The sequence below is a fragment of the Lactuca serriola genome, chromosome 5, assembly GCF_051521515.1.
Source record: "Lactuca serriola cultivar US96UC23 chromosome 5, Lser_US96UC23_V15, whole genome shotgun sequence".
Classification (NCBI taxonomy): domain Eukaryota; kingdom Viridiplantae; phylum Streptophyta; class Magnoliopsida; order Asterales; family Asteraceae; genus Lactuca; species Lactuca serriola.
In genome coordinates this window covers 351,201,391-351,215,708 of record NC_136412.1, presented here as the reverse complement: position 1 = coordinate 351,215,708, position 14,318 = coordinate 351,201,391, and positions in this window count along the sequence as shown.

The window sequence follows — 14,318 nt, the reverse complement described above, 5'->3', positions numbered from 1 at the left end:
ATTTTGAGCTTAGGAAGTTATGATAGATTTGTTAGGAGTATTTGAATACAAAGTTTTTCATTTGAATTTTGCGTTGTAAGGACATATTTTCCGCTGCTTTAATGAATAAAATAAATCTTGGATTTTATCTTATTTGTTTATCCTTGCAATGACATATATGAAAATCGATGTTTGTGTACTTCTAATATTAGCAAAATGGATTTGATTCTTTATTAGGTTACTTGTGGAAGTGTCAAAAGTTTACCAAATAGGGAGAGTTTCTCATCGCCCGAGTTTCAAGTGGATAGGAACTTGGAATCGTGCAACAAGTATTGCATGATGAATGAAAAACTACCACATTTGGGAAATTTAGACTAGTCTTTGGCAAAGTGTCAAGTGAAGGACTATGAGATCAAGTACACAAAGTTGAGTGTTGATCAAGTCCACCACAAGAGTGACAAGATATTCATTATGATTTACTAAAGGTTTAGTAAATATGGTTACACTTGTAAGATTAAGTATAATTGATTAAAAGAGTTTCAATCAATAGCAGAACGAATAAGAAGAATCAAGTAGGCAGAAAGATAAAAGTTTCTCTGTTCTAAGAAGAAGGGAGAGTACCTTTTATTGTGTTTTATGATATGACTTAATGATTAAGAACCATATCTCAAATTGATCCTCTAAGTGATTCTTACTACAATTTGTATGTCTAAGAAGAGGAAATGAGAATTGTGAAAATGGTTAAATCAAGAAGTCAATCATACTTCGTTCCAATGTCAAGTCTTAGAGTTATACTCCAATATTGTGAATTAGGTGATAAGTCTTAAGAAGGCTTATAACTTTCATCAAATGTGGAACTTGGAAAAGGTTTTCTTATTCTCGCACATTTGAAATTGGTAAGTTGTGATGTCTTGGATAAGACAAAGACCAACTAGGACCAATTATGTGAAAAGTTTTGTCTTGATAAAGGCTGCACTAACTCTTGAATATTTGTTTGTCAAGAAATGTTTCTTAACAAGAGAATCTTATATGTCAAGGAGTCAGTGGGAGTCTTAATGGTCTTGAAAGGTTTCAAGAACAAATCAAGAATAGACCTTATAATTCATCACTAGCACACGACTTGAGGTTTACAACCTATCGTGTTGACATTATCTTGTTTCTGTGTCGTTCCAATTGAGTTAATTATGCATATGAGTTCTATGAGTTCTCACTTAAAAGGCAAGAACCTTGTTCAATGGAAAGTACATTGAAATAAAGGGGTGAGCTGCTAAATAACTTGGAAGCAATGGTGGGACCCTTGATGGCAAGAAATTAAGAAAAGAAAGTTCTATCCATAAGAGTTTGGATTTGTCACCGACATTATCTTGTGATTATGGTTACGAAAAATTCACATAGATCGTCAAGATTCATTGACTATCAATGGCATGTTAATCTTGGATTATGTTCATCTCAAATTCAAATGACGGGGATGTCATGGATCATTGAGTAGATGGTGAATCAACCATACAAAATTTTATGGTCCCTAACTCAATTTACACTTGAGATTTGTATGTTCCACATCATTCTCTACTTATACTTACAAATTGACGTGTCGGTTAACCATACTAGCTATATCAACAAGTTATAAAGAGAATGTATAATTTTCATGGATAAAATAAGATTCACATTTAATTAATAAAGCGAGATTTTGTTTTATATTGTATTGATAATACTTTTAGATTGACCATTATCACTATCAAACCCTTTCCCCATTAGGAATCCTTGAGACCTCCTTAAAATTATACATTAGAGTGGGTGAGCCTAATCATGATAGGACTGACACTGTCAATATTTAAACATGTGAGGACACATGTTGTAAATCTTTTATACATAAAATAGATAAGTGCTAATATGTATACAATGGTTAAATTTAAAACTCTTTAAATTAATTGTATAATATCAATTCTAATTAACTGCAAGGATGCAATATAACAATTAACAATTTATAAAGGGTTTACTATTCAAATTCATAAATCTCAATTATAAATAATATTAAATATTTCAATCATAATTTAAATAATATAAATATTCATATTTAGATAATCATATTTAAATAATATTTATCTTTTCCAGATTTAAAGCAATTACATTGGGTAATTATCAATATTTAAAAATCTTCTAATTTGAAATTTAATAGGAAACAATAAAACCCTAATCCGCTGGGGTGTGTCGCGCCTACGATTAACAAGTTTCTTTAAGTTTCACATTTTAGCTGTGTGACATCCCCAAAATCACGGCCAGAAAAGACCGGTTTGTTTATGCTTTGTTTAAAAATCAGAGTTACATTTTAAATGAAAGTGTTGCGGAATTTGTCCCAAAACAAAATATGATAAAGATTTATCAAAAGCATTTCCATAGAAATGTATTTCATTAAAAGACTCGGGATGTCATGTTCGTACAGATCAAAAGCATAAACAGTACAATATAAGCCTTACTACATTATTTCATATCTACAGGCCTATATCCGTAATCCCTCGTCCAAAACATCACACCTATGCTCATGCGCCACTACCTGTAATACATAAAACTGAGTGGGTCAGGCTTGGGAGCCTGGTGAGCACATAGGGTTTTCAACCCACAATAAATAAGATTATTAATTTCATCAATCAACAATAACCCGATTACCCGTTCCCGTTATCCTCACTTTACGTCCCTAAACACCTATCATAAGGGACCTAGCCTAAGGATCATCATCGGGACGGACACTACTGCTAAGGGGATTCCTCAGCAATAAATGTCCTAAAGGCAACCATGTGGGGGATGGAGTACACCGGTGAACACATCGTTCACAAACACCTACAGGTTGCGAGCCTGCTAGTGTTCCACTGGACTGTCTAGAAGAGTCCGTGGTCGTCATCCATACTCCGCTAGATGACAGAATCAACAACATCAACATCGAGGCCTCTCATCATTTTATCACACATCAGCTATTACATCTACCCATGTTTTACCCCAACATTTTCGTAGATATAAAATACATATACAGTTTAAATCATTGAAAACATGTATAACAATGTTCATCCAGCATAGATAGCAAGTATTCAGATAATATGCACACATAGCACGTAATTTATATAAAATACTTCATATCTATGTGTAAGCTGAAAGTAACTATGCACTCACCTGATTAGGTGGTGACTCAGCACTCGGACAGCGCTTCGATACTCTCAAAACGATATTCCTTCGATAAAACCTAGTATCGATACCACTAGGGTTTAGTTTAACGATAACCGCGACAAATTAATTAGTCCGAGTATTATTAAGCGTTAATAATACTCGATATAACTCATAATAATAGCCCAAATAATTATTTTAAGGACCTAATAACATTCCTATAATTATTTGAAAGCTATATTAAAAGTTGCGTAAGCGTAGCACACTTACAGCGAATTTTATCGAGAACCGGGACTTGATTGGAGCAACGTTTCGAAACCGAAAAACTCCTTTTTCTCGGGATTCCGGGAGCCTCGGGGCTTCCCTAGGGTGCTAGGGGGTTCTTCCTAGGGTTTAGGGGGTTAAAATGGGCTAGAGAGAGAAAGTAATTTAGAGAGAGAGTGAGTTTTGGTGTGAAAATGAGGGCTGCCTTCGGACCCCTTTTATAGGTGCGCAGCTCGGACATTACGCTGGGCGTACCGAGGGTACGCTGGGCGTACTCCTCGGATAAGAACTCCAGCTCGGACCCAGCTGTCTTCCACTCGTCGGATGGATCAGACCGAGGTTACGCGAGGCGTTCCGGATCTCGTACGCGGGGCGTAGGGCGAGGCTTCGTGGCATGATCCGAAGCGAGATCTGAGACCTTCATCGGACGGCTCACAACGCGCCACGTCACCAGTCTTGCACCAGACTTCGCATTTTCATACTTCGACTTTAAAAATTCGTAACTTTCGCGTACGACCTCCGTTTTCGACGTTCTTTATATCCACGCGAAGGTGGGAACGTACTCTACAACTTTCGTTTAGACTCCGTCGGCTAATTTTGGCTCGATTTTAAATTTTATATTATTAACGGGCCGGGACACGATTGGTCCGTTAAATCCTCATAACTTCTTCATCCGACATCCGTTTTCACCCATCTTTTTCTCGTTACGCTACCCTTAACGAGATCTTCGATCCTCGTTCAGGTCGTGTCGGCTAAAAACCGCTCGATCTAATATTCGAATTTCGGGCTGTACACTACTATTCCGAAACTTCGAAAAATCATAACTTCTTCATACGAAGTCAGATTTGGGCGTTCTTTTTATCGATGTTCTTATTTTAACATATTCTACGACTTTCGTTTAGATCGCTAAGGCTAAATCTTGCTCTATCGTAAATTCACTATTTACGCTTCCCGGTGCCGTGCCGGTTTTACCGTAAAACTTCGACGGGTCATAACTTCTTCGTTATAACTCGGATTTCGGCATTCTTTATATGTACGGAAACCTTGAGACATATTCTACAACTTTATGTAGAGATATCGGGATCATCTTATAATTTAATTTTGACGCTTATTTTTATTATTTATTAATTATACATTTATAATTAAATTATAAGCACATAAATACACATAATTCACATAATACTCAAATATTTCATCTTTATTACTTCAAAAAGAGTTACAAGAGTTGACCTAGACTATTATATTGACAAAAATGCTTAGCCCTGAAACCCGGGCGTTACAAGCTGCTTTTTCCAATTTCAAACAAGGATTTACAGAATATACATATTAAAGGGTGTTAGAAATTATAAACCTATGACTCTGATACCAATGTTAGGTTTTCTATGTATCAAATACACTTAAACTAGGTAGCAAAAAATCAAACAATGATATACCTAAGTGTAAAAGCAACATAGGATCTAAGTTTAATACTAATTAAAGCTATCCTAAAAAAACATAAACAAGAAGGAAGAACTATATACCTCTTTAGTATCCAAAGACCTTCAAGCTTGAGAACTCATGAGTGTCACCTTGTTTGGATGAAAAGGACCCAAACTATAATCCCTCTCTTGGATCACACCCAATAAACTCATAAGTGCAGAATAAAAAACAACTAGAAGGACGATCTTAATAAGAGTACATCCATAATATGGAGGGGGAGAATGATAAAGATTCAAGCCAATTAAGCAAGGAATAATGAATCCCTAAGGCCCTATTTATAGCATTGGATATCTTCCCAGGTTTTATCCTCAACCCATGTAGGATGGAGTAGATTTTGAAAATCCGTCTTATCCAAGAGGACTTTCATCCATCCTATCTCCCTAGAGGGGTTCAAGAATATTCATGATTAATTAACTACTGAGTAATTGATATTCAACCTTTAATTATTTAAACTGATAACTAATTCCTATATTACTTTCCAGTTAGTTTTTGATTAATTATTAAACCATAATAATTAATAAACTAATTCCTCTTTTATTGATTCTACTTGATTTGAGCATTGAGGGAAAGGGCGCCCCAAGAGGACCATATTGTTCTTTAGAATAGTACCAGTAACTAATGACTTTGGATAACATTTCCAACAAATTATGGGGAGTCTATCCCCTATTTCAGACCATATAGACTCTTTAGGACCTCGCTTCCTAAGTCATTTTATATCTAATGAGAAGATTGAATAAACTTAACCGATCCCATGCTTATACCTTTTTCACCATTTTCTCATTTAAATTTAGTCACAAGAGAATTATGTTTGGTAAGCCTATCTAAGCTAAATTATGGACTGTTAGGAATATCTCGTTTAAAAAAATATCATAATGGATCTTCCTCTTTAGGATACTCCACTAGGCTTATCCTAAATGGAGGTTAGAGAATACTACTCAACTACAAGGGGTACCATCCTATTAGTTCTCATTAGTATGCTTGATCTCCACTTTTCTTTTATGCAAATCAATCACAAAAGGGCCATGGTATGTACATTCTTGACAACAACATTTATAAAGGACTTAAATACATTCATAAAATTTTGCATAGTATCATGAAAACAATATCCTTGACTTTGTCAAATAAGAAATTTCATAACACGCTTTAAAATCAATTACATGTACTTGTATACGAATATACAAATCATGAACTCATTCTACCTTTTTTCATTTTTCCCATTATGTGAAAATCCACATGTACACTTGAGAAGTTAGGTTAAGTAACTCTACTCCCTACCCTTTGTTTCAATCTAGCTTCCGAACCTATCCAGATTATCCAAATATATAAGTTTAGAACACATAAAATCATCTTAAGTCAATCATACCACCTTACTTTTTAGATTATATGTCTCACTCAACCTTAAGTTATACATGGATTTTCATAACTATATGCATATTGAAATATACTATAAACAGTACCCAATAGCTTGCTTAAGAATCCCAAAAGTAACAGACATCAAATAAAAAGTTAAGTTTTGTGAAACAAAGTTGAAAGGGCACACAAGATGTTTTCTTTTTTGCCAATCCCACGTGATGTTTTCTTTTCATCCAAATATATTTCTACTTTTGTATGGGGCACATTTGATGTTTTCTCTTCTGCCAAATCCACACATGATGTATGGAACGTTATAATACCAGGAATAATAGTGAACTCAGGTTAAATTTTCAAATTAAGCAACATACTTCAACTTTTTTAATTACAAATTATGTTTGTAACTTCATTATTTTGTTGCATGGTTGGCGTTTTGGATGTCAAATATAAGTGTACATATATATATATATATATATATATATATATATATATATATATATATATATATATATATATATATATAGGGTTAGGTTATTTTGTTTTCACTATCTATTGTATGCATGTATGATTGATTCTGGACCAATCATTTTAGTTATTTTAAGAAAGTAATTTTGCATATTACATGTTGAATATATAATGGATATTAATTACATCTTCAACATTTAATATGCATTAATTACTTTCTTGAAATAACTAAAATGATTGGTCTAGAATCAATTATACATGCACACAATAGATAGTGAAAACATTTGAACATAACTCTCTCTCTCTCTCTCTCTCTCTCTCTCTCTCTATATATATATATATATATATATATATATATATATATATATATATATATATATATATATATATATATACTAGGCAGGGATTAATCGGGGACCATTAATTATTAAAAAATTAATAAATAAAACATTAATCCTAAGAATATAAAATTATATCTATTTAAAAGTTACTAAAAATTAATAAATATAACATTATAACATGATACTATGATTACAAAAACCCTTTTGATCCCTAATACATCAGATCTAAATAAGCAACAATTGCATTTGGATCCAAGTCTACATAAAATGGGGAGAAAAAAGTGTTATGAACAATGGGTTCCAATAGCATCAGGATGAGATGTGGACCTGCAACCAGTTGTCTTCTGCATTTGGAACTTTGTGAATGTTGAGGGAATTCAATAGCAGGAGGCTGTGGATATGTGGGAATTCCATGATCGATGATTCCATCCTGATTATTTCTATATAACTATATAACACATAGGAGGCGGTGACTGTTGTAGAAGCTTCAGAAGGCAAAGACTGGTTTAGCTTCGAGGATGACGACTGACAGACTTCGACGACGTGAATGGAAGAAAAAGACGGTGTCAGAGGAGGGACAAATGACATCGAAGAAGAAGATGACGTCGTTTTAGAAGCTTCAGTTCATGCTTTCTTTCATTCCTTCAGACTACAAAGAGAATTTCAAAAAAGAAAAGAAATGAATGCGATGGAGTGAGAAGAACCCTAGCAGCAATTCTAAAAATTTGACACTTTTTCCCTTAAAGTTTTTTTTTACCGATTAGGGTGCCTAGTCCTGCCTAGACCCGATAATCTCCGTCTTTGACCGATTTTTACCACGTCCGATAATAGTGTCTGATTAGCTATAAACGTCGATGGTGGAGGACCGCCAAGCGCCTAGGCGCCGATTAATCAGCCTCTTAGGCCGATATTTGCAACACTGATATATATACACACACACACACACACATATATATATATATATATATATATGTGTGTGTGTGTGTGTGTGTGTGTGTTTGTGTGTGTGTAAACACACATATACACCAATATGAATTTTGTTGTCCCTAGAACCTTCACATGCCAATAAAGATTCACAAATTCCAACTTGTAGAACCATTAGCAAACAAAGTATTGACACACCTAAAGTTTGATCCCTAAACATTTAGGATATTTGAAGAAGTATATTCAAAATTTGAAGGTGGGGTAGAAGTTACCAATTCATATATCCATCATTAGACATTCACGTCTGAATCTCACCCTTTTTTTTATTTGCAAAAAAAAAAAAAAAAAAAAAAAAAAAACCATGCCAAAATTGACCGAGAAACAATGAATTTCAAATTAGACATGGACCAACCATTTATATTACTGAGAATAAGCTACAAATAATCATGGTGGGAAGAGGTGAAATAAGGTATAGGTAGTTGTATGGTAGAGAAGTGGGGGATGGTAGGTACTAGGAAGAAGATGAGGAGGTATCGGTAGTATGGTTCTAATTTAATACATTTTATTTATATATTTGATCATATTTTAATATTGTTAATTGTAGCTTATTTTATACTCTTTGTATCAGGGGTGAGCATTTGGACCGAACCGGACCGGACCGGCTCTTGGACAGGACCGGTTATGGAGAATATTGTGGACCGTTGACCGGACTGAATGAGTCGTGTTCGTGTCCATGTCTAGGTCCGGGTTTTTCAGTTCTTGGACCCGTTTGGACCGGTACAACTTTAATTGCACAAAGTTCAAGTCGTTAAAATAATTTTTTTAGGTTTGATAGAACTCGTTAAAACGAATATGTTATTGAGTTTGATACGATACAACTTGTAAAAATGATTACGTTTCCGTTTCATGCATAACTAATCTACCTTGATGTTAAAATATTATAACTTGAAAAATTAATTTTTCAAATAAAAGCAACTAACATATAAATCAAGTTCACCATGATCCCTTTCATATGATTTATCTTTCAAAGATACATAAAATTCATAATTATAGACTAAAATAATAGTTAAAAAGTTGAAATATTTCAGTTTTGATAGCTTAACTTTGAAAGATTGTAACTCACTGAATATAATACCAAAATCAACAAAATTAAAGTCTAAATTCATCTACAAATTGTAAACTAAATGTTGGAAAAAACCGCAGGTCAATCCGAATTAAAGCGAATGAGTTATGATTGTTAAAAAAATTTCACAAATTACAAAATTTTAAAAATCTTGCTGAAAAGCTAAAATTTTTCAGCTTTGATAGCTCAACTTTGAAAGATTGTAACTCATTGAATATCACACCAAAATCAACAAAATTATGGTCTAAATTCATCTACAAACTGTAAATTAAACGTTAGAAAAAACCGTATGTCAATCCGACTTAAAACGAATGAGTTATGGTTGTTTAAAAATTTTCACTGATTACAAAGTTTTAAAAATGTTGTTGTAAAGCTGATTTTTTTTAGCTTTGATAACTCAACTTTGAAACACTGTAACTCATTGAATATAATACCAAAATCAACAAAATTATAGTCTAAATTCATCTACAAACTGTAGATTAAACTTTGGGAAAAACCACGTGTCAATACGACTTAAAACAAATGAGTTATGGTTGTTTAAAAAAATCATAGATTACATTTTTTTTAAATCGGGTCCAACCGGTTCTAAACCCGGTAAAAACCGGACCGGACTGGGAAAAAAACCGGACCGGTTTTGATGGATTCCTAGAATCGAGAACCGGCCCGGGGGTCCAAAAAAATGGTCTGGTCTGGTTCGGTCCACCGGTACAAATGTTCACCCCTACTTTGTATTACTATAGGGACCCTATTGTAACTTTATATATATATATATATATATATATATATATATATATATATATATATACACACACACACACACACACATGCAATACAAAAATCTCTAATCAAGGAGACTTTTACCCTAAATAACATGGTATCAAGCTATGGTTTTACCCCTCTCATGCTATGTACGAAAGAATCACACTTTTTGTCCCATTGCCGATTTTTTTTCCTGGGAATCACACTATCTTCCAATGCAGCCTCGTCTCCTTTTGCACCTCTCTCTCGCAATCTTGCATCACTAGTCGACGATCACTATTTTCCACTCGATTGCTTAGTACACTGCCTACTGTCGATTGGGTCTATTACAACTCCGCTGCTGCCCTCCACCACCGTGGTTATTTTCTTGTTGCATAAGGTACTACTTAAATGACTTCTTTGGGTTCATCTTCTACCCCAACTCCTTCCAAATTAAGTCTTGTGTGCAACTTACAAAAGTGTATAATCAGTTTAGTTTCAAGCTTAATGTTGACAGGTCTCGATATAAATTGTGGTGTCAAATTTTTTCCAATATTTGTAGGGGCATGTTGTGTTATGCGCATATTTCAAGAAAATCGAACCCAAATGGGAAAGATTGTTAGGAATGGTACTCTGTTGATGCACGTATTAAATCATGGTTTTATAGTACTTGTGATCCCGGTTTATTGCAAATAATTAACAGTGATCATTGTACTGCTAAGGATCTTTGGGATAAGCTGGATGAGTTTTTTAGGAACAACAAGATGTCTCATATGTTAAAATTACAAGATCAATTTCGCCACACTAAGAAGGGTTCAAGTTCAATTACAGAGTTCTGCCACACACTCAATAGTCTATATGATGATTCAAAAGATGTTGATTCTACTATCACTGACATTGAACTTGTGATCCAAATTTTGAGGTAATTACCACCCTTGTATCATAGTATTGTTGATGTTATCATAAATACAAAACCCTTCCCCTCTTTTATAGAGGCCAACAACATGCTTCTCTTGAATGAGTCTCGTGAAGTAGCTTCCGATCTTCATATTGTTCCCTCGGTGTCTCAAAGTTTGGATCTTTATGCATCCTCCAACAACTTGGGAAAATCCAAAATCGGTGGACAAAGAACCACAATAATGGGAAAGTACGAAGCAAAGTCATTCTGGAAACTCCAATGATCATCCAAAATTTACAGGTGTAATAAGCGTTGTTCTAAGCCCACAAACTATTGTTGCTCCCTATTTTTGATCTCTCAGACCTACTACCCTGTATCAGCAGCCTCTACCGCCCATGCTTCCCTTCATTTCCTTCCAACAGTTGTATTCATATCAACATGGCATAACTGCACACCTTCTGCCTTAGCAGCTTCAGCACACGGCTTCTTAGCAGCCTCTCGGAGCTCTAATTGCAGCTTCGGTCTTCGGTGCTGGCTCACAGAAACATTACACGTTGCCTACACAACCCTTCCCTCCACAACCTATCACCATTTTTCTGCAACAACCTCATCCCGGTGGTCCTTCATTTGGTGGCCACGTATAGTCCAGTCCTTAACAGTACACAAATTTAGCCTCATCAGTCTTTCAGACAATGTTAGTTCAGCCACCTCCCAAAAACAACTACTACATGGACTCCGTTGCTAGCTCTCACATGTCCTTCAACTCAGGTAATATGTTTTCTCTGACACCATGTACATCTAGGTCTATTATGGTTGGAAATGGTGTCGTAATACCTGTTTCACATATTGTTCACACTTATTTTCCACACTCTCACAATCAGCTAGATTTAAATAATATTCTTGTCTCCAATAAAATCATTAAAAATCTTGTTTTTGTCCATTAATTCACAACTAATAATTATGTCTCTGTTACATTTGATCCTTTTGGTTTCACTATAAAGAATTTTAAAATAGTTACCTTTAGATTTTTTGTATTCTAAAAAAATTATTCTTGTAGTAATACTTAGCTTCCCATCTATCATACTTGTCAGCTTGGGAAGCAGTGTCGGTTACCTTTTACATCTTCTACAACTAAAACTTCTAGCATGTTTGAATTAATTCACTCTGACTTATGGAACGCTCCTATTTCAAGTATGAGTGGCTTCAACTATTATATTATTTTTTTGGATGATTTTACACATTTCCTATGGGTGTTTCCACTTCATGCAAAATCTGATGTGTTTGATGTCTTTATCAAATTTTTTTGCGTATGTTAAAAATCAAATCAAACCATCCATAAAACTATTTCAATGTGATAATGGTCGTGAGTTTAACAATCAACTTTTTCTATCGTTTTTTTTTTGCCTCCAATGACATTAAAGTTTGGTTTTCTTATCCTTACACCTCTCAACAAAATGGCAAGGTTTAGCGAACCATTCGAACCATAAACAACATTATTCGAACCTTCTTGTTTCAAACCTCTCTTCCCCTAAATTTTGGGACGAAGCTCTTATCAGTACTGTGCACACTATTAAACTTCTTCCTATTTCCACTCTTTCCTTTAAAACTTCATTTGAGCTCCTATTTGGCTCCTTCTTGTCCTACAACCATCTTCGTGTCTTTGGTTGTCTCTACTATCCCAATCTCTCCTCCGCGACTCAAAATAAACTTTCCCCTCGTTCATCTGCTTGCATACATCTTGGACGATCTCTTGATTATTGTGGCTATTGTTTCCTGTGTCTCATCTCTCAATGTGTAATCATTTCTTGTCATGTTATATTTGATAAAGATCACTTTCCCTTCCCTGATTTTCACACTAAAACTGTTGATTTCGTTTATCATCCCTTTGTCTCAAATGAAACTCCTTCTATACCTTCTCCTATTATCTCAAAAGTCATCTGTTCTCCTATTGTCCATGAATCCAACCCAGTGACCTCTTCCACCGACTCTCCCCTTGCCATGTCCACTTCTGATATATCTCCTATTCCCCGTTCCACTACCCAAGCTATATGTGATCCTAACTGGAAGTCGGCTATGGATTCTGAGATGTCTGCTCTCACATCCAATCACACTTGGGATCTTGTTCCTCCATATCCTCGTGCTAATATCGTTGGTTGTTGTTGGCCCTATTGACACAAATTTGACTACAAAGGCAACCTTGATCGCTACAATGGTCGCCTTGTTGCTCAGGGTTTCTCTCTACTTCCCGGTCTGGACTTTGATGACACCTTCAGTTTCGTTGTTAAACCTTCTAAAATATGTGCCGTCCTTAGCATTGCCATCTCCAAACACTGGCCTATTCACCAATTAGATGTTAAAATTTCCTTCCTTCTCGGTGACTTATCTCAGGAAGCTTACATGAAACAACCTTCGGACTATGTTCACCCTTCTCTTCCCCCATCATTTTTTCACCTAAGAAAAGCTCTCTACGACCTCAAACGGGCCCCTTGGTCATGGTACCGATGTTTTTCCATCTTTATTACCTCTCCCGAGTTCATTAGTAGCCGTTCTAACTATTCCTTATTCACCTATCACTCTGGTTCTGATCATATCTACCTTCTTCTATATGTTGATGATATTATCCTTACCGCATCCTCTTCTACCCTCATCTCTCGAATTATCACCAGTTTCTCCTCGAAATTTTTCGTGTCGGACTTAGGTTCCCTATCCTTCTTCTTGGGATTTGCTGTTACTCGCTCTAAAAAAGGTTTCTTCACATACCAGAATTCCTTTGCGATGGATTTTCTTTCTCGTGTCGACATGTCTAACTTCAATCCTTGTAGTACTCCTTCTGACACCAAATCCGAACTATCTCCTGATGGTACTCCTTTTCTGATCCCACTCTCTACAGGAGTCTTGTTGGTGCCTTGCAATATCTTACCTTCACCCATCCCGACAACTTTTATGTTATTCAACAGATCTGCCTCTTTATGGATTATCCATATGAACCTCACCTTCTTGTTGTCAAACGTATTCTTCGTTATCTTCAAGGTACGTTGTTTCATGTTCTTTTTCTACAACCATCCTCTATTGATCACTTAGGTTCTTATTTTGATGTCGACTGAGCCGACTATCCTCATACCTATCGGTCCACCTCTGGGTTCCGTGTCTATCTTGGCAATAATCTCGTCTCTTGGTCACCTAAACGGCAGCATGTTGTGTCTCGCTCCTCTATTGAGGCTGAGTACCGGGGGTGGCTAATGTGGTTGCTAAAGCTATTTGGCTTTACAATCCTGCTTCTCGAGTTGTCTTGTCCGTTATCTAAAGCTACCGTTGGGTTTTGCGATAATGTGAATGTCATGTATTTATTCTCTAATCCAGTACAACATCAACACACCAAGCATGTAGAAATAGATTTACGTTTTGTTAGGGAACATGTTGCTATTAGACATGTACATGTGTTTCATGTGCCCTCAACTCACTGGTTTGCTCATATATTTACAAAGGGTCTTCCTACTAAACTATTTTTGGATTTTCGGCATAGTTTAAACATTTGTAAATCCCATGCTCAAACTGAGGGGGTGCATTAATTATAGCTTATTTTACTTTTTGCATAGTATATGGA